The 26,316-nt window shown below is 38.1% G+C and overlaps 1 long non-coding RNA gene across 1 annotated transcript in view; it reads right to left on the reverse strand.

Moving 5' to 3' along the window:
- The window catches only part of LOC103675854, a 407,534-nt gene that overhangs the window by 180,470 nt on the left and 200,748 nt on the right, over window positions 1–26,316 (reverse strand). Inside the window, exon 3 of the long non-coding RNA XR_571925.2 lies at window positions 12,528–12,650. This is a non-coding gene — a long non-coding RNA (uncharacterized LOC103675854). The remainder of the gene's footprint in view (window positions 1–12,527; window positions 12,651–26,316) is intronic.

Below are 26,316 nucleotides of genomic sequence, written 5' to 3' on the forward strand. Positions count from 1 at the left end.
GGTTATCCAGTACTATGTACTTTACTCCAAAAACAGTGAGGCTAAAGTACCAATTTTAAGAACCTAGGACTTTATTACCTTTTAAAACTTTCCTGCATGGATGAGTGGACAATAAGGACTAATTTGCTGCATTTTTGTGGCCTGTTTCCACATGTTTGCATTTCCCAATAATGCTTTCTTTATGGAAAAGAGTATGCTAGGCACAACACATTTTTTTTCCATGCAGTGATCATATGTCTATGATTCATTAAATCCTTCAATATATACACACAGTCAATAGTGATGCAGATAGCTAACGGGTATGGATACTTGCCAGGCCTTTAGGTGTCCCAGCTTATAAAAGGGGTTTCTAACATTGAGAACTTCAATTATGTCACTTAAACCCATCAACCTTTTTCCCTTGCCTAATGCTATAAATCTTTCCAATCTCTTATTTCTATAACATCTGATGCCCAGAGTGAAAAGAACCCTTCTGACCATTTTAGTTTTCCATAGAAACTTAGAATGAGAAAATGGGACTTCTGTACATCTTTCTTATCAATTAAAAATGAAGACTTTCCTCATCCCATCTTATGCAAAGGTTAATTCAGCTAGTAAGTAGACATCTCACATCTTTTGCAGTCCAGGATAAGAACTCATACTAAACTCTAGACTTTTAGGCCCAGGGAATAAATTACAATAAGATATTCTTCCCAAAGGGCGCCATTCTCAGATTGGCTCCAGGTACACCTTGCAAGATTGAGTCAAAGTCCAAGTGAGACAGCTGTGAGATTAAGGAAAGGACTCCTATTTTATCAGTCCAGGACCAGTCAGGAGACTAATTACACCAATGGAGAGAATTTAATATAAAGAACACAAAGAATTATCTACTAGGTATTAAATTACTGAACATGCACAAAGGAAACACTGAGTTACTATGGAAATGGGGTACAGTTACCACCTGCAGGGCTGGGGAACAAGAAGAGATGAGAATTATTAAAACCAGAAGCTTGGGGAAAGGCCCCCAGTGGATCCAACACTCAAATGTCGGAGGAGGGAGCACTGCTGTAATGGTACTGGGCCTCAGACCTTAGAAAATGGGCCCTGTGGAGGGTAGAGTCAGATCTCCCATGAGGAGGGGGCAGCTGGCTGCTGCTGGTGTATCTAAGGCCAGCAGCAGGGCCTATGGGGTTGGCTCAGACATCTAAGGGTGCTGCCAGCTGAGACAAGACGGTGTCTCTGAGGGGGTGGCATGACACAGGTTCTGCAAGTTTTGGAAAATTGCACACTGGTACCAACTCCTGCTATTGGAATGAACTGCCATGGCCTGGGTAAAGAAGTGTTGCTGGGTGATACGGGGAGGGAAAAAAACAGCCAGCAAATCTGAGCTCAGAGGTAGCAGGAAGGAAGACAAACTTTCTCCTTCTCTAGGCTTATAGTCTCCCTCTAGCCTCCCCTATAGGCAGAGCCTAATAGGGAACTAGCAGCAATAGAGAAGGACATGTGTTTGGCAAGAGACCCAGCATCCCAAAGTGAAGTATAGAAGGATGGGTTTGATGCTGGGACGCAATAGCTTAATAATGAGAGACAGTAGCTTTACACATTAAAAATATATATACATTGACCAGGAGCAAGAAAACACCAAAACTTCTAAGTGGATTTCTTATGATGAATCTTACACTTGAATTTATATTTCCTCATTCCCCCCCAGGGAATGAGCTTCTTTGGCTAAAAGCATTTATACATTTGGTAAAACTTGGGTCAAGATTTTTCTTTCTAACTGTTGCTCCAGTGGAGTGGAATCAACTAGAGAAGTTCTTTTATAGAGGTTATCTAGATGACTTTTACTTCAGAGAGTTGTTTACCATTGTGAGGAACGGTTTTTTAAAGTCTATTTTTACTTAAGAAGGAAAAGCAAACCCCTCTTGGGAAATGATTGACCATGGAGCAGAGGCAGCAGTAAAATCCCACCCATCATGCCCTCGCCTGAAATACCTGGTCATCCTTCCTGAGCATGGAACGGAATCTGCAAGGCACATGTGTGCCCCTTTCCAAATCTCCAGGCTTCCCTATTAGTTTTCTTGCCAGTTTTGAGGTGAGTTCGATAACAGAATGAGAACGCCCACTTGTTTGTTTTATTTTTTTAAGTCTTATTTTGTGAACTTTGGAAACCAATCCATTATTCAATAGATTTTTCTTCTTAAGTATATAGAGATCGGCAGTTAGCTTCTAACAGGAAAGCAGCGCAACAGCCTGGCAGAGACCCAGCATCCCAAAGCAAAGTACAGAAGGATGGGTTTGATGCCGGGAGGCAATAGCTTAATAATGAAAGACAGTAGCTTTACACATTAAAAAATATATATATACATTGACGTGGTGCAAGAAAACACTGAAACTTCTAAGTGGATTTCTTATGATTAATCTTACATTTGAATATATATTTCCTCATTCCCCACCAGGTGAGCTCTTTTGGCTAAGAGCATGACAGGGACTTCAGCTGCTGAAATGAATCTCTGATTCACGTCAAAAACAACCAATCAGCCACCCCTTGGTTTAAAGAGCACGCTGGCAAATCCCTGGGGGCTAACTTATGTAACAGCCTCTTACAGTAGAAAACACGAAGGCAACACAGAGTGGTATTGTTTCCCAGTGATTCTCCTTGAGAAATTAGTTTGCTATCTGGCAAGAGGAGAGATGTGCAAGTATTCCTAGAATCTACCTGTGTACTTACTGGCACTGCCACCATGGAAGAAGGCTTCTTTGTGAAGGGCAGGTTTTGGCTTCTGGCCTGCAAGAGCGCTAGCTGAGGGCTCCTCAAAGGAACTGGGAAAGAATTACTTAGGTCTCATCTACAACCCGAATCTGATTTTGAACCAAGTTCCTAAGAGGAAAGTGACAACAGGTTTGTAACTGATGCTTCCTTCAGTAAACGAATTGAAACGGAACACAGGGCAAGATTTGTTGGCATGGAAAATTTCAACCTGAGAATATCTGCAAATTAGAAAAATAACATCAACGAGTGTAAGAGTGACAAAAATAAGGAGGCCAGGCCTGTGTTAACATGACAGTAGGAGCACTATTTTATTTACCTTGGGATGGAGGAGTATTAGACATTGTTTATTTCAGCTCTCATACAGTTCATTTCCTCCATACTAGAATTAGTCCAAATTGCATATTTATTCTGGCATAGGCCCTGGGCTCTCCCTTACGTTTGAAGAGTTCAGATTACCAGTCATCCCCAAGAATAAGCCTGGGACAAAGCTGTAGTTTCTAGCATTGAAACAGAGGTCCTCTATATTCCTGTTGTCAAGTAAAACCCCTAGAGAAGTCACAAACACTCTAAGTCTTAGGTCGCTCTCCAAGAATGGTGCAAGGTCCCCCAGATTTCATATTCAAAGGGGCACCAGTGGATCCCTCACCTAGCCCCAAGCTAGACAGAGAGGGGCTTTGTGAGACTTTCTCCTAGGAGTACGGAGGTGGTTTGAATTCTATTAACAACCTGGACAGAGCTAGCCAGACCAATACAGTTATAACCATTGAAGTTCTGAGGGCCTGTCTGAGACCAAATGCATTAATAAACGAAGAAACCTGTAAGTAACCTTCCCACCAACATTAACCACACCAAAAGCGAGCTAAACCCAGGCTTCTCATAATTGGTTCTTGTTCCGACACAAGGGTGAGAAGAGCCATTTGCTGTGGCCAACGGTTACTGTCGCTCTCCTCTGTAGAAAGCCACTGTCTTCGAAGAGCTTACTAAGGGTCTCCACTAAAGAACAAAAAAACATGGGTAAGACTGGTTTCCTCTCAAGTTATGACTCAACTTTGGTCACCGCACTTCCACTTCGGCCTATTAACATTCGGTGGCCAGAATGTCACTCTTCTTAATTGGCTGCTCTAGCAAACAACAGCCTCGCTCCTTCTCAGTCATATAGAAAGCCACAAGAATATTTCCTTTTGACTCCCTTCTCTCCACATCAGACCCACAAGTCAAGCTATTGCTGAGATCTATCTTCTCACAATCTACTAGAAAGTGGCCTGCCTTGACTTGCTTACCCTGCTAAAAAGAGAGGCAAGAAATAAACAGCTTAATGTGAATTGTATAAATAAAAGGCACTGGTAATTGAGCCTGCCCATGGTATATGGAAATGCAGGAAAGCATTCTGCTTCATCTTGGCTCAGGTAGTGAGAACAGTGCCTTCCTCCTCAGCACCAGGGGAGGCAACGTGAACCCGAGCAAAATCATATGGCGGGATCCTCATGACCACTCAGGGACTCCTGGACTTGGGGGGAGGGTCAGAGAAGAAAAAAGCTATTGTTTTCTTTTCTCTATCTTTCTTGGAGATCAGAAGACAAAAGTAGGTTCTGAAGATCCACTCTTTGCAGATAATCTCCTTTGCGCTCATGCACATGTTAAGACTTTCATAATGTTACTTGACTTTGAAATTTTATTACTGCTATTATTAATATTATTTATGATTATATTAATAAAAATTAACCAGTAAGATTTATTGGGGCCAAGAACTATAATAAGCATATTAAATATTTTCTTTGTTGAACTTCACAACTACCAGATGAATTAAATACTAATATTAACCACAATTAAAATTTAAGAACTTGAGACATGAAGAGGTAAACTTGTTAGAGACCATGTTGCCAAAGAATGGCAGGGCGAGGGTTCAGCCCTACGTCAATGCCCCTCATTTTAGGTCAGTCTTCCCACCTTTAAAACAATCAACTGTTCAAATTCTCAGCAAACGCAAATGCTTAGCTTGAAGAGCCAAACAAGAGTAATTGTTACAAATGCCACTGCTTGGTTTCTCAGACGGTACATCTCAGGGTTATTAAATTTAATCCCTTGTCCCTTTGCTCCAGTAGCTTCTTTGCCCCTTGGGAAGTGTCCCTCCCATTTCTGGCCCCATTTCTTCATAATTGTTCACCCCAACCCCATCCTCACCTAGGCTGTCTGGAATCTAAGCTTTAAGTTGTAACTCAACTTCCACCTCTCCCAAAAAGGCTTCTCCGACTACTGTAGCTCCCCCCTCTGAATTCCTAGAAAAATTAATATTTATACTACTTCATATTTATGTTTTAGCTTTTACTGTTAGTTCTATTTGAGAACAGTCCATCTTCAGGCTGAATTCATTGATTATTTATAATCCTTGAAGGCAAGGGCAGTGTATTAAGAGATTTTTATATCTACACACACCAACTTCAATAAATGACCACTGAGAGCTGGATTAGAAAGCCCGCTGCAGCCTGGAATTTGAAACAGGCTGGGCTGGTAGAAAAAGAAACTAGCCTGTCTTCTTAGAGCTCTTACTACTGTAGAACACATTTAAGAATAAAGTCTAAGGAGCCTTTTGGGGCAGAAAACAATTCTCTGACCCCTCAATTCCTGGCCTCCCATGTTCCAACTTCTCTCATATGCTCTGTTCAGACTCCTAAATTTTGAACTAAAAGTATGTAGAGCGTCAGACCCTGAAAAACAACACCAACTTTTACTTACCAGTTTCACTTAACTTCACACCTGTGGTTTTGAAGGTGTCAAATTTCCTCTGAAGTCTTTCTGCAAAGCTTTATTTTTCCCTCATTTTCCCACCATGCCAGTCATCCCTGTCAACAGTGACAATCTCTTTGTCAAACAGAAGTCACTTGGGCTATCAGTTTTCATCAGCACTTGGGTTGGGATAATCTTTGCTTCCTTCAAAACTGTTTTCCTTCTAGGAATTAGTGGTTCCTTTTTATTTAGCATTTCTGAAACTTCTCTAACTAAAGCCCCCTGCCCAGATGATTTCTCAGTTTCCTGAAAATCTTCAGCTAAAAAGATTCGGTAAAACTTCATCATCTATAATTTGAAATAAGCAAAAATTTGGTATATTACTTTTTTTTTCTCCTCCAAACTATACATGGCACCCCAGGGAGTTTAATATGTCCTAGAAAGTGGTATCTCCCCTGGAATAACTGGTTCAAATTGCTTTTCATTTTTGATAAGATCTACTTCTTTACCCCTTCCATTTCCTATCCAGAGCCCATCCTTTGATGACTTGAGCTAAGTGAAAAAACTTTTGCCAACCTCAGAATCCTGTCATCTGTTTTCATTCGGACTGTTAAATTCACTAACCTAAAGAAAGCCATAGATAGTAAATGTAACTATGCAAAAGGGACCCCTTCATCCAGTTTGTGTGAGTGCTAATTTCAGGGACAAGCAAACAAATAATTAACATCCAAACCTGTCTACCTCAGTTCTCCCACAACCATGTCTCCATTTTCAATGCACCAATTCTTTGTCCTCAAACTCAACATTGTAAGGAGGCTGAGTTTCAGGAAGGGATAAATAGCTCTTCATTTTCCCATGAAGTTGAAGTGAACCCTGAGCTTACTGTCTCCCAACACCTGCTCACTCTTCCTGGCACTGTTCACCCATTCCCTTTCTATTCTCATTTCCTACTCATTCACTGAGAATGAGCTGTTGGAACAGAATTATCTCCACAAGAAGAGAAAGCACTAGTTAAGAAGTGACAATGATGATACCACGCAGTTGACTTAGGACAATCCAATGAAACTCTACAAGCAGGTCCCTCTTTCCCGGGTGGTTCAGTCTTCACCTGACCAAAATGAACACAAAAGAACCAAATGATTGGAGTAGTCAGATGTGTGGGCCAGGATATTCTTATTGACCAGGTACCTGGGATATCCATGTTAAGGTATAAAGAGAGCAATTCATCTTAAAGCAAACTGTTAGAAATACTATCTTTATTATGCAAGTGGAAGTTCTATCTTCCTTTCTTAAGAAGATGTGGTCCATATACACAATGGAATATTACTCAGCTATCAAAAAGAACGACTTCTCAACATTTGCTGCAACATGGACGGCACTGGAGGAGATAATGCTAAGTGAAATAAGTCAAGCAGAGAAAGACAATTATCATATGGTTTCTCTCATCTATGGAACATAAGAAGTAGGAAGATCGGTAGGAGAAGAAAGGGATAAAGAAAGGGGGGGTAATCAGAAGGGGGAATGAAGCATGAGAGACTATGGACTCTGAGAAAAAAACTGAGGGCTTCAGAGGGGGGGAGGGTGGGGGAATGGGATAGGCTGGTGATGGGTAGTAAGGAGGGCACATATTGCATGGTGCACTGGGTGTTACATGCAACTAATGAATCATGGAACTTTACATTAAAAACCAGGGATGTACTGTATGGTGACTAACATAATATAATAAAAAAATATTATTATTTAAAAAAAGTTTGAAATCAAAAACTGACAAAAATTAAAGATTTGCTAATACTAAAATATACTGTTTGCCATAATATCCTCTGCGGGTTTTATTTTATTCAAAGTAAAGCCACAAATAATATAAAATATTCAATTATAGGGGAAAAAATAAAGCACAGTACAATCACTTCCAAGAGTCAGAAGATACATGTTCAAGTCCTGATTCAATAAGACAGTAGCCGTGGAATCTTGGGTAAATTATTTAGCCTCCCTAGATACCAGTTTTCTCAAACGTAAAACACAAATTTGCCCCATCTATCCCATGGGGATGCTGTGAGAATTACTGAACTAATACATAGAAATACTTTATAAACTTTAAAGCTCTACACGTAGATAAACTCTACATAATATTACCATTCTGTTTTTAATTTCCCATTAATAATTCTTGATTTCCTGCCATTTCTCAAGTCCTTTCTTTTAATATACTAATGATCCTTTTCTGGAATACTGAAAAATTTCTCGTTTATAGTTTGAACTCCACTTCTAATCCCTTGCAAGACAAATGCCCCCCAAACCCAGCTCTTTTTTAAACTACTTCTGGATAAATATTCAGGCATTCTGGTCTTTTGATTTTTTTTTAAATAACTGAGGATCTGGTTTTCTTGTGAGAATTTTTAAAAACATTCTGGGTCCACAAGAAAGAGGTTGCAATCTCTTTAAACCGGATTCAGAGAATATAGGGGCTCTCAGTAACAATTTGTGTTACATTGTTACAATGTCACTATCTGCAGATCTCAAGAAACATTATAAACACTGTCACCTCGACTGTTGCTTCTATATGATTATACCAGATTTGAGAGTTAAAATATTTGGACATAAGTAGTTGGCAAAAGCCATACATGAAATCCTGTTATCACATTCAATGGCACAAAATAAATGGAAGAATGATGATGCTTTGGCTAGAAGAGGAAGAAAGACTTTAACTTGGAAAAGCAAACTCAGAGGGACAGGATGCTGTCACTGAACTCATCACTCTCATCTGATGACATCTGAAAAACTTAAAACTTGTACGGTACGTTTTTCTCACCTTTTACTGGCATATCAGTTTAATAGAGCAACTTTTCTTGAATCAGCAAGAATATCATGCTGTCATCTCAAAATGAACATTAATTATCTCCCAGAAATATTTAATACAATGATTAGGACTAAGGAAAGACTCACCTAAGCCTGATATAGACAGTTTGTATGACTCAGTCAAAGCATTTAATTTTGTAAAAAGAAAAAAAAAATCCAGACAACATAACCAAAAGATTAACTGCTTCCTAAAACTCTTCAATTGATGATTGTGGCATCATGTAGATACCGTTCCATTTAGAACTGACCCCATGATAAAACCATAAATCAACTCTGGCCTTAGTACTTATTAGCAATGATGACTCATTGTTCCCTAGTTGACGTTAAACTTTTTAAAGGGGTGGAAACATTGTTAACCAGACCTTTAAAGAACTCACATAGAGAAGATTTGGAGTAGGCAAAGGTTCAGAAAGCGAGATGAATTAATTTAGGGGAAAAGCTGGGGGTTTGAAAATGCCAACTAAAAGCTTTTCTTGTAAATTGAATTGTCATTTCAAATGTAAAAGCATTGGGCTTTAATTAGGTATACAAAGCTGTCCTGAATAGATGAGAATTTTAATGACAATGTATTGCCTGATAAGCCAACTACTCAAGCAAGATGTACAGAAATATCAAGTCATTTTCTTGCTATAGAGCACATGAAATATTATCTACAGATAATTGTTCTGCCATGAGCAGAGAAAAGCAGAAAAATTTTCATAAAGTACAAATCAACAGGTAAAAACCACGTTTCTTTTTGTTAGACAAGGAAGAAACTACTCTGTAAAGTATGGCAAGAAAAGAGAATTACTATAGGAGGAAACAGTGGTTTAGACCCTTGAATTATATGGGCAAACCTGAGAGAGACTGCAGGTTCACTTCTAGACCACCACAATACAGTGACTATTGCAGTACAGTGAGTCAAATGAATTTTTTGGCTTCCTAGGACATGTAAAAGTTATGTTTACATTATACTGTAGTCTATTAAGTGTGCGATAGTGTATGTCTAAAAGATGTATTTTGCTTAATTAAAAACACTTTATTGCTAAAACTGCTAATCATCATCTTTGCTTTCAGCAAGTTGTAATCATTTTGCTGATGAAGGGTCTTGACTTAATGTTGATGGCTGCTGACTATTCAGGGTGGTCACTGCTGAAGGTTGGAGTGGTTGTGGCAATTTAAAAAAATAAGACAACAATGAAGTTGCCACATTGATTGACTCTTTCATGAATGATTTCTCTGAAGCATGCAGTGCTGTTTGATAGCATTTACCCATAGTGGAACTTCTTTCAAAATTGGACTCAAACCTCTCAAACCCTGATGGTGCTTTATCAACTAAGTTTATGTGATAGTATAAGTCCTTTGTTGCCATTTCAACAGTCTCCACAGCATCTTCACCAGGACTGGATTCCATCTCAGGAAATCACTTTCTTTGCTCATCCATCAGAAGCAACTTTTCATCAGCTCAAGTTTTCTCATGAGATTGCAGCGGTTCAGTCCCATCTGCAGGCGCCAGCTCTAATTCTAGATCTCTTGCTATTTCTACCACATCTGTAGTTATTTCCTTCACTGGAGTCTTGAACCCCTCCGAGTAATCCATGAGGGTTAGAACCAGCTTCTTCCAAACTCCTGTGAATACTAATATTTTGACCTCTTCCCATGAATCACAAATGTTCTTATTGACATTTAGAATGGTAAAAAAAAAAAATGGTAAAATATTTCTAGAAGGTTTTTCAGTTTACTTCGCCCAGATCCATCAGAGGAATCACTCTCTATGGCAGCAATGGCCTTACAAAATGTATTTCTTAAATAATAAGGCCTGAAAGTCAAAATTACTTGATCCAAGGGCTGCAGAATGCATGCTATGTTTGTAGGCATGAAAACATAAATCCTGCTATATATCTCCATTAGAACTCTTAGGAGACTAGGTACATCGTCAATGAATAGTAGTATTTTGAAAGGAATCTTTTTTTTTTTCTTTTTCTTTTTTCTTTTTTCTTTTTTTTTTTTTGCTGAGCAGTAGGTCTCAATCAGGGCCTCAAAATATTCCACAAACCATGATGTAAACAGCTGCAATGTCACATAGGCTTTGTTGTTCCATTTCTGATGCATGGGTAGTGTAGATTTAGTATAATTCTTAAGGGGCCTAGGATTTTTAGAATGGTAAGGGGGCATTAGCTTCAACTTAAAGTCACCAGCTGCATTAGTCCCTAATAGGAGAGTCAGCCTATCCTTTGAAGCTTTGGACTAGGCATTGACTTCTCCTCTCTAGCTATAAAAGTCCTAGATGGTATCTTATTTCAATATAAGGCTGTTTCATCTACATTGAAAATCTGATGTTTAGTGTAACCGCCTTCATGAATTATCTGAGCTCGATCTTCTGGCTAACTTGCTGCAGCTTCTCCATCAGCACCTGCTGCTTCACCTTGCTCTTTCCTGTTATGGAGACAGTTTCTTTCCCCAAACCTCATGAACCAACCTTTACTAGCTTCAAACTTTTCTTCTGTAGCTTCCTCATCTCTCTCAGCCTTGACAGAGTTAGGACGCTGCTCTGCATTAGGCTTTGGCATAAGGGAATGCTGTGGCTGGTTTGATCTTCTATCCAGATCACTAAAAGTGTCTCCATATCAGCAATAAGGACGTTTTACTTAGCATTTGTGTGTTAACTGAAGTAGCATTTTTAATTTCCTTCAAGAACTTTTCCTTTGCATTCCTAATTTGGCTAAATGTTTGGCACAAGAGGCCTAGCTTTTGGCCTATCTCAGCTTTCAACATGCCTTCTTCCTAAGCCTAATGATCTTTAGCTTTTGATTTTAAGTGAGAGACTGACTTTTGATCACTTAGAGACCACTGTAGGGTTATTAATTGGTCTAATTTCAATATTGTTGTGTCTCATGGAATAGGGAGGCCAATGGAGAGTGAGAGAAATGGGGGAATGGCCAGTGAGTGGAGCAGTCAGAACACACACATTTATGTTTGCCATCATATACGGCCACAATTTGTGGCTCCCCAAACAATTATAATAACATCAAAGATCACTGACCCCAGATCTCCATAACAAATATAATATAAATGAAAAAGTTGAAAAATTATGAGGATTACCAGAATGAGACCCCAAACTAGTAAACACTGTTGGAAGAAACGGCACCAATAGACTTGCTTGATGCAGCTTTGCCACAAACCTTCAATTTGTAAAAAAAAAAAAAAAAAAAAAAAACACCAAAAAACCAAAAACCCATGGTATCTGAGAAGTACAATAAAGCAAAGCATAATAAAATGAGGTATGCCTGTATGCTGATTGTGCAAACCAGATCTCACCTCCCCTGGCTTTCATGCATCTTGACCAAAGAAAAGAGAGGTCAATGATCCACTTTTAAAAGTAAAAATAAATGGGTGGAGTACACCTTTTATTGAAAGCATTCCTAAAGGCATGTGAATAATCCTTTATACATTTTAATTAGTTTGAATTAGAAAACATATCCTTCGTGGCCAATTATTTCTGACTCAGTTGTTTACTTACTTACTATGAGAATGACCTGCGGAGTCTTGGCTGAGCCAAGATGGATATTCTGCAAAGCTCTGCCTTATACATGAGCGTTAGGGCACCTCATGATGAAGTGTTCTTTCTGAGACAGCATAATGACATCTAGATATATAGTTCAATACAGAGGAGAGCATTTTGAGTAATTATACATTACCTAAATGATCATTTAATATCTACGTAACTTAATTTTTTCTTCCTGTAAGCATTACTCATAAGGTGTTAATTCTCACATCATCTTTGAGAGGAAGGTCAGTATTATTAGTCATTGAGACTAAAGTTAACTTCACTGATTCCTCTTTAAAAATACAATGCTGAAAAAGTGAAGACACCAGAGGTCACGATAGTAGCAAGTAAGTCATTTAAGACTTCTTGGTTCTCCTTTATTTAGAGATGAGAAGGAAGAAAAAAAAATGAATAGGAAGAATCTAGAAAAGATGAAGGTCTAATTGAGACAAAACAGGATAAGAAAACATTGAAAAAATTCATGGATTTGCTTCAGTGGGAAGTAAAATCTATAAGTTCTGATGGTGCTCTGAATCTTTGATTCTGATTTGTGATTTGGGTTGGGTTAGTCCCTGAAGGAAAATACTTTTAGAAGAATTCAGGATATTACTCCAACTCTGATTTCCTAAAAATAAAAAGTCTTTCTTTTCTACTATTAGAAGCTTAGAATACCTGGATACGTGGGATTATTCATTTCAGAGGCTGTTCTTCCTAGAAGTCAAAACAAAGGATGAGGATCTCCACGGTGGGCTGGAACCTGCAGTGACTCCCATCCTTCTCTCCACTTAGCCAAACCTGAGGATACAAAACACTCCCATCAGTATCAGAGGTTTCTCATGGCCCAGGGTGTCCACATGGGAGTATGGGGGGAAGGGTTTAGCCTGGCTGAGATGAGTGGCAGCATTTAAGCTGGACAGATACCATTCCAGTGTCTACACAGGAAAAAATGAGAGAATGTAGCAATCACTGAGTTCCCTTCATGATGGTCAACTGACCCGGTTCAGAAGAGGCCCCATTCTGCCCCATACTAATGAGATCAGCCTATCAGTTCAGAAATAGTCCCTCTCCTTTCAGTCACCACTGTGGGCATGCTCCCAAGACACCAGCATTAGAGCACAAGGGAGTTGATACATAAATGGCTCACCAAGCACAGGAGCTCAGAGGTGAGCCTTAGAGCCCTTCTGAGAGATGAGGGGAAGAGAGGGTGATAACTTGTTTGGGGTGGAGGTTTGGTCTCCGAGATCACTTGAACACACCAGGAGCACCTTAACCTGACTGACTAATAATAGAAGCACCAAGAAAGAGCATCATGAGGCCAGGTTCCACTTGTGTTTTCTAGGACTCACTTATTGAGTCTCATTATGTAGTTTTACCAATATAGAGATTACTGTATTTTTAAGAAATAGATATAATGCACATACCACAAAATGTACCCTTTAGAAGTGTACAATTAAGCAGGTTTTAAAAGTATATTCACAAAGTTATGTAGCAACAAGCATTATGTATTTCCACAACGTTTTCATCAGCCCACAAAGAAACCTCATATCCATTAGCAGTCACCCCCGTCAGTCCCTGACAACCACTAATCAACTTTCTGTTACTATGGCTATGACTATCCTGGGGCTTTTATATACATAGATCACACAATATGTGGCATTTTGTGGCTTCTTTCACTTAGCATGTTTTCAAGGTTCATCTATATTGTAACATGTACCAGTAATTTATTCCTTTTTAATGCTAAATAATATTCCATAGTATGCAGTTACCACATTTTGTTTATACATTCATCAGTTGTTGGACATTTGAGTTGTTTCCACTTTTTGGCTATTATGAATAAAGTTATGAACATTGGTGTACAAGCTGTTGTGTGAATATATGCTTTCAGTTTCCTTGGGTATATAGCTAGGAGTGGAATTGTTGGGTCCTAAGGTAACTCTATGATTTAACTGTTTGAAGAAATGACAAACTCTTTCCCTAAATAGCCACACAATTTTAATTTTCAGCAGCAATATGTGAGGATTCTAATTTCTCCACATCGTCCCAACACTTGCTACTTTTTCATTTCTTCGATTTTGGCTACTCTGCTGAATGTGAAGTGGCATCACATTGTGGTTTTGAATAGCATTTCCTTAATGACAAATGATGTTGGGTATTACTTTATGTGCTTATTTGTCATTTGTATTTTTTTAGGCATTTGTATTTTTTTTTTTTGAGAAAGATTTATTCAAAGACTTTGCCCAATTTTAAATTGGGTTATTTATTTTTAGTTGTTAAATTTCAAGAGTTCTTTATATATTCTGAATAATAAATGCTTGCCAGATATATGATTTACAAATATTTTCTCCGTCTTTATGGGCTGTCTTTACACTTTATTGGTCGCATTCTTTGAAGCATAAAACTTATTAGTTTTGATGATGTTCAATTTATCTGTTTTCAGTTTGGTGGCTTGTACCTTTGGTGTTATATTTAAGAAATCACTGCCAAATCCAAGGTCATGAAGATTTACACCTATTTCTTCTTTAAAAGTTTTAGCACTTACATTTAGGTATTTGATTCATTTTGAATTAATTATTGTATATGGTATGTGGTAGAGATTCAATTTCATTCTTTTGCATGTGGGTATCCAATTGTCCAGCAGCATTTGTAGAAAAGACTATTCTCCCACTGAATGGTCTTGGCACCTTTGTTGAAAATCAATTGACCATAAATATTTGAGTTTTCTGGACTCTCAATTCTATTCCAGCTATCTTTATACTAGACACATACTGTCTTTATTACTTTAGCTTTGTAATAGATTTAAAATGAGAAAGTGTGAGTCCTTCAACTTTGTTTTTCTTTTTCAAGGTTGTTTTGGCTATTCTGGGTCCCTTGCATTTTCATATGAATTGTAGCATCAGTTTGTCAATTTCTTCAAAAGAGGCAGCTAGAATTTTGATAGAGATTGTGTTGAATCTGTATATCCATTTGGAGAGCACTGACATCTTAACAATGTTGTGTCTTCCAATCCATGAACATGGAATGTCTTTCCATTTACTTAGGTCTTTTAAAATTTCTTTCAATGATATTTTATAGTTTTCAAACTTTAAGTTTTGGGCTTCTTTTGTTAAATTTATCCCTAAGTATTTTATCTTTTTTGTTGACTGCAAATGTAACTATTTCCTAACTTAACATCTTCAGTATATTTATTGCTACTATATAGACAATCAATTTTTTGAATATTGATCTTGTGTCCTGCAACTTTGTTAAATTAATTAATTAATTAGTAAATTCTTAAAACTTCCTATATACATGATCATGTTATCTACAAAAAGAAATAATTTTACTGTTTTCCTAATTAGGATGTCTTTTATATCATTTTCTTGCCTAAATGCCTTGGCTAGAACCTTTAGTACAATGTTGAATACAAGGTGTGAGATTGGACATCCTTCCCTTGAGAAAGTATATAGTCTTTCACCATCACCTATAAAATTATATGTGAGTTCTTCATAGATGTTATCAAATTGGGGACGTTCTTTTCTATTACTAGTTGTTGAAATTTTTTTATCATAAGGGTGTTGAATTTTGACAAGTTTTTTTCTTATCTATTGAGATGATCATGTGGTTTTTGTCCTTTATTGATGTGATGTATTACATTAGTTGGTTTTTGGATATTAAACCAATCTTGCATTCTTAAGATAAATCTCAGTTGGTCATTGATCAGTCTGCTTGGGCTGCCATAACAAAATACCATAGACTGGATGACCGAAACAACAGAAGTGTATTTTCTGGAAGTCTGAGACTGGGATGTAATTATGGCCAGGTTCTGGTGAGGTTTCTCTTCCTGGCTTGCAGATGGCTGCCTTCCCACCATGTACTTACATGGAGAAAGAGAAAGTAGCCCATGTCTTTCTTTTTATATTTTACTGTAAACAGAAAGAATCGAGCCACTCCTTCAACATTTAGTTTAGAAATCTCCTCAGCTAATTATCCTACTCCATCATTCTCAAGTTCTATCTCCCACAAAATACTAGAACACAGTTCAGCCAAGTTCTTTTCCACCTTTTGCAAAAATCATCTTTCTCCAATTTCCAAAAACATGTTCCTCATTTCTCACCAGAAATGCATCACCAGAATTGCCTGTAACATCCATATTTTCTAGCATGTACCTCAAAAATTTTTTCACTCTCTACCCATTATCTAATTCCAAAGTTGTTTCTACACTTTCAGGTATTTGTTACAGTGGCACCTAACTCCTGGTACCAAAACTTATCTTTGTTAAGCTGCCATAACAAAATACCATAGACTTAATAGCTTAAACCACAGAAATTTATTTTTCATAGTTCTGGAGGCTGGAAGTCCAAGTTAAGGGCTAGTGTTGAGAAGTGCCCAGAACAAAAGAGGGCTCTGAATCAGGTCCAGGCTTCTGGACAAGCTGTTCTGCCACTTAGGCCATATGATTCAGAAGGTCCAGTGGTACTTGAAAGTTCAGTGACAGATAGGGATGGTGTTCAGAGCCTTTGGCAGGTCATATGTGTAAACTGTAAAGGAAGCCCTTAGTGTTTTTGCTTGTTTGTTTGTTCTTTGTTTTTTTTTTTTTTACCAAAGCCTTACTATCTTCTTGGATAACTGCTCTCCTTTTAAGATACAACTCTCTCTCTCTCTCTCTCTCTCATGTTCAATTAACCAGCATTAAGAAGAGCACATGTGATGATGAGCACTGGGTGTTACACGCAACTAAGGAATTGTTGAACACTACATCAAAAACTAATGCTGGCTAAGATTTAACTCTTGACCTGTTACTTGGCCTTAGTAGAGACCTCATTCTTAACCATGAGTCAGAAATTTACCATGTGACCCAAGGTGCCTATGATGAACTGGGTGTTATCTGACCCACCAAGTCACAAAATTGGACATGTGCAGCAGAATTCCATCGTCTAATGGAAATGGTATATACATGATAGACCTGAGCAGGCATTGAAGGCACAAATAAGTTACATGAATAAGTGACCCAAATGCCCATGGTCCCCACATCTGCTACATTGCCTTCTCCTTACTTATACCTATGTCCTCATGGGGAATTCCCAATAATCAGTTGGAAGAGGAAGAAAAGATTTGGGCCTGGTTTACAGATGTCCTTCACAATTCATGGGCGTGACTTAAAAGCAGAGAGCCATAGCTTTCTGCAAGGTCCCTGAAAGACAGCAGTAAAAAGAAATCTTTCTAGGATAGAACTTCAACCAGCACATCCAATTACTCACTTTGCCTTCAAGGAAAATGGCCAGACATGCAATTTTGTACTGATTCATGGGTTGTGGTCAATGGAGTTGGAAGGAACATGATTAGAAAAGCTGTGACAAGGTTTAGGGAAGAGGTATGTGGATAGACCTCTCTGAACAGACAAAAACCATAAAGATTTTGTGTCTCATTTTGTCACTCACTGAAGAGTAACCTCAACAGAGAAGGAGGAATTTAACAGTAAAATAATCAATAATTAAAAAATCAAATTGATAGATGACCCATTCTGTGGATATCCGTCATCATCTTTCCCCAGCCTCCTCTGTCATTGCTCAATGAGCTTATCGCTGGGGTGGAGGTTACACGTAGGCTCAGCAACATGGGCTTTCACTTACCAAGGCTAACTGGGCTATGTCAACTGCTGAGTGTTCAATCTGCCAGCAGCAGGGACCAACATTGAGTCCCTGATATGACACCACTGCCTGGGGTGATCCGCCAAGCACCTGGTGGGAGGTTGATTACGTTGGGCCACTTCAATCAATGGAAGGGGCAGCATTTTGTTCTTACTGGAAATAGGTACTTACTCTGGATATGGATTTGTCTTCCCTGCTCACAGCTCCTTTTGAAGACTTGGTTACAGTGCTAGCTAGGTGGCAATACCTTGCACAGCTAGGGCAAAGTTCTCTGAAACGATATATATGGTCTGAACCACTGACCAGTATATAGTGCTGTTTCTCCTACAGTCAGGCTTCATGGGTTCAGGAATCAAGGAGTGTAAACGGAATACACTCGCTATTAGCCCTAGTGATCCACTAGCAAGATTTTCTTCCTGTTCCCATGAACTTATGCTCTGCTGGCCTAGAAGTCTTAGTTCCAAAGATAAGAATGCTCCTACTAGGAGATGCAACAATGATTCCATTGAACTGAAAGTTAACGCTGCTGCCTGGCCACTTTGCACTCCCCATGCCTCTGGATCAACAGACAAAGAAGGGAGTTACTGTGCCATCTAAAGTGATTGAGGGGTACCTGGGTGGCTCAGTCAGCTAAGCATCTGCATTCAGATCAGGTCACGATCCCAGGGTCTTGTGATCAAGTCCTGCATTGGGGTCCCGGGTCAACGGGGAACCTGCTTCTCCCTCTCCCTCTGCCACTCTGCCTGCTTGTGCTTGCTTGCTCTCTCTCTCTCTCTTTCCATGTCAAATAAATAAATAAAATATTTAAAAAATTTAAAAAATAAAGTGATTGATATTGACTACCAAGGAGAAATTGGACTACTCATCCACCAAGGAGGGATGGAAGGAACACAGGGAATCCCTTAGGGTGTCTCTTAGTATTACTATGCCCTGTGATTAAAGTCAATGAAAAACTACAGCAACCCAAACCAGGCAGGACTACTAATGGCCCCAGATCTTTCAGGAATGAAGGTTTGGGTGACCTCACCAGGTAAAGAATAACCAGTTGAGGTGCTTGCTGAAAGCAAAGAGAATACAGAATGACTAGTAGAAGAAGGTAGGTATAAATATCAGCTATGACCACATAACCAGTTATAGAAACAAGGATTGTAATTGTCATGAGTATTTCCTCCTTATTTCTTATGAATATGTGTATGCGTGTGTGTGTTCTTTCCTCTCTTATTTCCTTATCATGTAACATAAGATGTGTTGGCCGTATATCATAGTATTTAATTATTGTTAATTTTACACCATAGTATTTAAGTTACAGGATATCAAGGAGACGTAAACATCACTCAAGGACTTTATCTCTTCTGTGGAAGGGGTTATTGTGTTTTCAGTTATACACAGGGCAATTGTATAATGTTAGGCAGAATTATGACCTTGTTATTGTCTTTATTTGGAGATTAAATTTGGTTTAAGGAGATGTGTTTGGATACCACATTGACAAGGGGTAGGCTTGGTGATGATTAATTTTATGTGTCAACTTGACGGAGCCACTGGGTGTGCAGATATTTAGTCATTTTTCTGGGTACACTATGAAGGTGTTTTTAGATGCGATTAATATTTGAATGGTAGACTGGGTAAAAACAGATTTCCCTCCCTAATGTTCATGGTCCTCATCCAATCAGTTGAAGATCTGAATAGAACAAAAATCCTGACTCCCCCACAAGTAAGAGGAAATTCCTCCTGACTATTTGAGCTTGGACATCAGTCTTCTTTTGCATTCATTTAAAACTGAAACATCATCTCTTCTTGAATCTTGAGCCTGCTGGCTTTTGGGCTAGAACTATACTATCAGCTCACCTGAGTCACCAGCTTGCTCACTGTATATATGTACAGAGAGGTGGGAGGGAGGGAGTTTAGTTGTTTCTCTGGATAACCCTGATTAATACAGTCATGATACAGAATCCTTTTTATACATTGTCAAATTCAATTTGCTAATATTTTGTTGAGAATTTTTGTATCTATATTTATAAGAGATATTAATCTATAGTTTTCTTGTGATGATTTTGTCTGGTGTATAAACCTTATAAAATAATTTGAGAAATATTTCCTTATCGTCTATGTTTTTTGGAAAAAATTTCAAAGAATTATTATTAATTTTCAATTAATACTCTTTTGTTTGATACTCTTTACCAGTGAAGCTGTCTGCTCCTGGACTTTCCTTTGTTTCCATTGTTACTAACACAATCTCTTTACTTGCCATAGGTCTATCTTGATTTTTTAGTTTTTTTTAAGTCAGTTTTGGTTGTTTTTGTCTTTCTAGAAAGTTGTCAGTTTTATCTAAGTAATTTGTTGGCATACAATTGTTCACAGTATTTCCTTATAATTCATTTTATTTCTATAAGATCAGTAGTGATATCCCTTTTTTCATTTCTGATTTTGTAATTTGAGTCCTCTTTTTTCTTGGTTAAATTAGGTAGAGCTTTCAAAATGGATGAAAGACCTAAATGTGAGATAGGAATGCATCAAAATCCTAGAGGAGAACATAGGCAGCAACCTCTTTGACTTCAGCCACAGCAAATTCTTACTAGACACATCTTGAAAGGCAAGGGAAACAAAAGCAAAGTGAACCATTGAGATTTCATCTAGATAAAAACCTTTTGCACAGCAAAGGAAACAGTCAACAAAACTAAAAGGCAACCTACAGAATGGGAGGATATATTTGCAAATGTCTTATCAGATAAAGGGCTAGTACCCCAAATCTATAAGGAATTTATCAAACTCAGCACCCCAAAAAACAAAAAATCCAGTCAAGAAATGGGCGGAAGACATGAACAGACATATCTTCAAAGAAGACATACAAATAACCAACAGACACATGAAAAAATGCTCCACATCACTTGGCATCAGGGAAATACAAATCAAAACCACAATGAGATATCACCTCATAACCAGTCAGAATGGCTAAAATTAACAAGTCAGGAAACAACATGTGTTAGTGAGGATGTGGAGAAAGGGGAACCCTCTTACACTGCTGGTAGGAATGCAAGTTGGTACAGCCACTCTGGAAAACAGCATGGAGGTTCCTTAAAAAGTTGAAAATAGAGCTACCCTATGACCCAGCAATCGCACTGCTAGGTATTTACTCAAAGGATACAAACATAGTGATCCTAAGGGGCACCTGCACCCCAATGTTTATAGCAGCAATATCCACAATAGCCAAAATATGGAAAGAGTCAGATGTCCATTGACAGATGAGTGGATGAAGAAGATGTGGTCCAAAAAATGAAATCTTACCATTTGCAATGACATGGATGGAACTAGAGGGTATCATGCTAAGCAAAATAAGTCACTCATATGTGTGATTTCACCCATACGTGGAATTTAAGAAACAAAACAAGATCACAGGGGAAGTGAGGGGAAAATAAGATGAAATCAGAGAGTGAGACAAACCAAAAGAGACTCTTAACTGTTGGAAACCAACTGAGGGTTGTTGGAGAGGAGGTGAGTGGGGGGATGTGGTAACTGGGTGATGGGCATTAAGGAGGGCACTTGATGTAATGAGCACTGAGTGTTATCTGCAACTGATGAATCACTAAACTCTACCTCTGAAACTAATAATACACTATATGTTAATTAATTGAGAATTTTAAAAAATTAGGTAGTTTTGTCTCTTCTGTTGATCATTTCAAAAAACCCAACTTTTGGGGCGCCTGGGTGGCACAGCGGTTAAACGTCTGCCTTCAGCTCAGGGCGTGATCCCGGCGTTGTGGGATCGAGCCCCACATCAGGCTCCTCTGCTATGAGCCTGCTTCTTCCTCTCCCACTCCCCCTGCTTGTGTTCCCTCTCTCGCTGGCTGTCTCTATCTCTGTCGAATAAATAAATAAAAAATCTTTAAAAAAAAAAAAAACCCAACTTTTGATCTTCTCTATTTTTTAATCCCTTATTTCATTAACTGCTATTTCTTCTTGAACCAGTTTCAGTAATTTGTGTCTTTTTAGAAATTTGTTCATTTCATCTAGACTATGTAATTTGTTGGCATAAAATTGTTTAAAGGGACACCTGGGTAGCTCAGTTGGTTAAACATCTGCCTTCGGTTCAGGTCATGATCCCAGGGTTCTGGGATCAAGTCCCACACCAGGCTCCCTGCTCAGCGGGGAGCCCGCTTCTCCCTCCATCTGTTGCTCTTCCTGCTTGTGCCCTCTCTCTTTCTGACAAATAAAGAAATAAAATCTTTTTAAAAATTGTTTACAGTATTGCCTTAGAATATTTTTTATTTCATTATGTAGTAAGATCCTCTCTTTCAGTCCTGATTTTGGTAAATTGAGTCTCATCTCTTTTTTTTTTCTTAATCAGAAGCGAAATGCTTGTCAATTTTGCTGATCTTTTCAAGGAACCAATTTCAGGTTTCATTAATTTTTTTCTACTGTTCTATTTTTCCTGCACCATATTTGAATTCAGTTAATGAAGTTCTTTTTTTTTTTTTTTAAGATTTTATTCATTTATTTGACAGAGAGAGATAGCCAGCGAGAGAGGAAACATAAGCAGGGGGAGTGGGAGAGGAAGACAGGCCACCAGTGAGCACGGAGCCCGATGCGGGTCTCGATCCCAGGACCCCGGGATCACGCCCCAAGCCAAAGGCAGACGCTCAACGACTGCGCCACCCAGGCTCGGTTAATGAAGTTCTTAATCTTTTACTCTGTTTTGCTTTTCTCAGGAGTGGTAGGGAGGCTGTGAACATTACTCTGTGGACTGCATTACATCATTTGGGCTCTCTGATACTCTGGGCTCCTTTTGGGTTCATCATCAGAAGCTGTGGAGAAGAAAGAAAAGCTGGGGGAGGATTCTTGCTCACTCGCTTCTGCTTCAGAATCTTGGTTCTGGTAATTGTTGCACACCTCCCATCAGGAGGTTCTTCTTCTGTGGCTCCAGTTCATATTGGACTCCCAAGACACTGTTTTCTCTCTTCCTTATCTTCAGGCCTGGTGTTGGTAAATGCTGTCCATTTTTGCAAGTCTCTGGACCCTTCAACCTCCTTTGTTGAATCCTTTAATGTTGCCTACACTTGTGCTAAGTGTTATTAAATTCCCTTAAAAATCTCATCTAAGGGGGTCCCTGTGTGGCTTTGATGGTTAAGCATCTACCTTCAGCTCAGGCCATGATCCCAGGGGCCCAGGATCAAGCCCCATATCAGGCTCCCTGCTCAGTGGGGACCTGTTTCTCTTTCCCTCTGCCATTCCCTCCACTTGCGCTCTCTGGCTCTCTATTTCTCTGTCAGATAAATAAAATCGTTTAAAAAAATCTCATCTAAGTGCACTTTCTATTTCTTTATGGGACTCTGACTGATATAACCAACCTCATTGGCTGGCAGTACATAGTATAATCTGCTACAATATTTATCCTCTCAGCTAACAGTTTTGTTTGGAGAATTATATATCTATATCTGTGTCTAAATATCTATGTCTCATTTATCATCTATCATCTATCTATCTATCTATCTATCTATCTATCTATCATCTATCTATCTATCTATCTATCTTTCTATCCATCCAACATTAGTAATAGATTATTTTTCAGGAAGCATTTTAGAGAAAATAAGCTTATGCAAGTCCACAATGCAATGGAACCTTAAAAGATATATGTAATTGTATGATTCTATTTATGTAGGTTATAAAAGAAGCAAAACTAATTTATGGAGCTGGAAGTTATAAAGTGACTATTTCTGGAGGAAAGAGGTGTAGTGATTGGGAGGGAAGAGGATGGGGTCATTTAAGATGCTGGATATTCCTTTTCTTGACCTTGGTGGTGCTCCCAGAAATGAGTTCACTTTGTGATAATTATTGAGCTGGGTATTTAGTATTTGTATGGGTTTCTGCATATGTATTATTCTCCTATTTTGAAAAAGCAAAAGTTACAAAAAAGCTAATACTTCCCATTGTACTATACAAATGAAATTTTTGAGAACTCATTACATCTGTTCATTACACCAAAATCAAATGAGATGTCTTTTATGGAATAGTTGAGAGGTGTTTTCCAACCTCATTTTTGTACAAAGTTTAGACAAGCTTTTCAGTGTGTGCCAGAATAGTAACAGATCAAAAATTTAAAAACAAATTTGAGTCAGTTCTTTTTTATTATGCAAGAGACTCTTTTGACTCTTTAATTCATTTATTCTTTCATTCAATAATCATTTTTCTGAGTGTCTAGTATGGTCTATACCTTGTGCATATGCAGGGAGGGTCAATAATGAAAAGAAAGATCCATGCCACAAAGCATTCGTCTTTGAAACAAACCCAAGTAAATTAAATTTAACATGATTCTTCTTGCAAGAAGAAAAGAGACTCTGGGAGCCTGCAGGCCTTTGGAACTGCTCCACTCAAATGAAGGGGAAGAATTAAGCAGCCACTCTGGAGGTAGGGGTGGGAAAGTGGTGATGAGATAGGAATCATAAAATTCTGGAAAGCCACTCCTTTCTGGGAATTCTAGAAGGCCATCCTTTCTTGAAATCATTTATTTTTATAAAATACAGTTGCTAAACTCCCCAAATGCTTGTCAAATGATTTTTGTTTTTGTTTTGCAGAAATACTCATTTCATTTATTGTATTTTTTAGTTCTATAATTTCCATTGGATTTTTAAATAGATTCTAGTTCTCAGTCAAAATTCTACATCTTGTGATTTAGATTCCTGAGTGTGTTTAACCATAGTTACTTAACATTTCAGGCCTGATAACCCTAATATTTGTATCTACTTTGAGTCTATTTCTATAGGCTAAGTTTGCTATTTTTTTTGGTTATTCACTCATTTTTTTCTGACATGTCTAGTAATTTTATTAAAAGTGGGTTTTGTATATGAAAAATTGAGACTCTGAATGATGTTGTCTTCCTACGGAGTGAAGTTAACATATTTTCCTGGCAGGCATATCACCTTGGTGGGATTCACACTAGGGCAGCTTTATTTCTGGGTGTTTTTTTTTTTTTCTTTTTCTTTTCTTACCTGAGTAGTCCTTTAAGAATCTTAGTGAAAGTCTGAGTATTTACCAGAACTCTTTCCCTCTTGGGCGGGGGGGGGGGGGGGGGGGGGGTGGTGGTGGAGAGAAAGCTCTGAACTCCAACTGTTTTTGACCCTAGTTCTTTCAGATGGCAAAAATCTCTAAGTGGACCATTAACCCCTTAGAAGCCCCTTTCTGCCTGGAACCTTGGCCCCTCAGTTCCTCACAACTTTGATACTCTTGAAAACCAATTTTTCTCTTTCTAACCCATAGAGGCTGCAGCAAGCTCTAGGCTGCTGCTTTCTGTTTATCCTGTAGGTCTCAAGCCTCAGATTAGAGAGCTCAGAAATAGAACTACATACATACTGTCAACTGATTTTTGACAAAGGTGCAAAATTAATTCAGTGAAGAAAGAATATTTTCAACAAATGGTGTTAGGAAAATTGAAAATCCCATACAAAAACATGAACTTTGAGCCATACCTCAAAACAAATAAAGAAAACCTAAAACGAAATCCAAAATGAATCATGGACTTTTGCATAAAACCTAAAACTATAAAACTTCTAGAAGAAAACTTAAAAAAAACATTGCAAGCTTGGATCAGGCAAAGAGTTCTTAGTTACGAAGCCGTAAAAGAAAAAAATTATAAATTGGAGTCCATTAAAATTAAGAAGTTCTATGCTTTGAAAGACACTGTTAAGAGAATAAAAATGCATGCTACAGACTGGGAAAAAAATATTTATAAATCAAATTAGCAAGTGCCTTGAGGGGAGAAGTATCTTGACTTTAAAAGCACTCTTGCCTTGCAACAGATTCTTTTTAAAAATTTGTCTTATTTTGTTTTTCAAATTTATTGAATAGTATTATTGATGTACAATAAACTATTTGAAGAGTACAATTTGAGAGGTTTTCACATATTTATAGACCTACGAAACCATCACCATAACCAAGATAAAAGAGATTTCCATCACCTTCAAGAATTTCTTCATTCTCCCCCTCCCCATTCCTCTTCTACCCTCTGTCCCCAAGCAATCACTGGTCTGTGGTCACTATAGAATAGTTTATATTTTTCTACAATTTTATAGAACTGGAAATATACAATATACTGTATTGTGTCTGGCTTTTTCACTGAGCATAATTATTTGAAATTCATCTATGCTGTTGTGTATATCACTAGGTCATTACTTCTTATTGATGAGTAGTATTCCATCATATGGCTATAACACAACTTGCTTGTACACTTGTTGGTAGACTTTCAGGGGTTCCTGATATTTGTTATTACAAATAAAGCTGCTGCGAATATTTCATTTGTGTGTGGACACATGCTTTCATTTCTGTTGCGTCAATAATACCTAGGAGTGAAATGGTTGAATGTATTATAGGTACATGCTTAGCTTTTTAAGAAACTGTAAAATTGTTTCTCAGAGTGATTGTACTATTCTACATCTCCACCACAAGTGTATGAGTTTCAATTGCTCAGCAGAACTTGGATATAAACAACCTTCTGAATTTTATTCACTCTAGTGTGTATCTACCATTATCCTATTGCACTTTTTAGTTAGCATTTCCCCAATGATCAATGACGTTGAGTATCTTTTCATGCACATATTTCTTATCTGTATATCTTCTCTGATGAATTGTCTGTTCAAATCTTTTGCCCATTTAAAGAAATAGGTTGTCTTCTTATAAATTTTAAGAATTCATTTTATTTTCTAGACATAGTTTTTGTCTGATATGTATTTTGCCAATATTTCCTTGTAATCAGTGTCTTGGCTTTCTGTTTTGGTAACTGATCTTTTAAAAAAATTTTATTTATTTATTTGAGAGAGAGAGAGCACGGGTAGGCGTGGGGAGGGAGG

This window comes from Ursus maritimus, unplaced genomic scaffold, assembly GCF_017311325.1.
Source record: "Ursus maritimus isolate PB19 unplaced genomic scaffold, ASM1731132v1 scaffold_13, whole genome shotgun sequence".
NCBI lineage: Eukaryota > Metazoa > Chordata > Mammalia > Carnivora > Ursidae > Ursus > Ursus maritimus.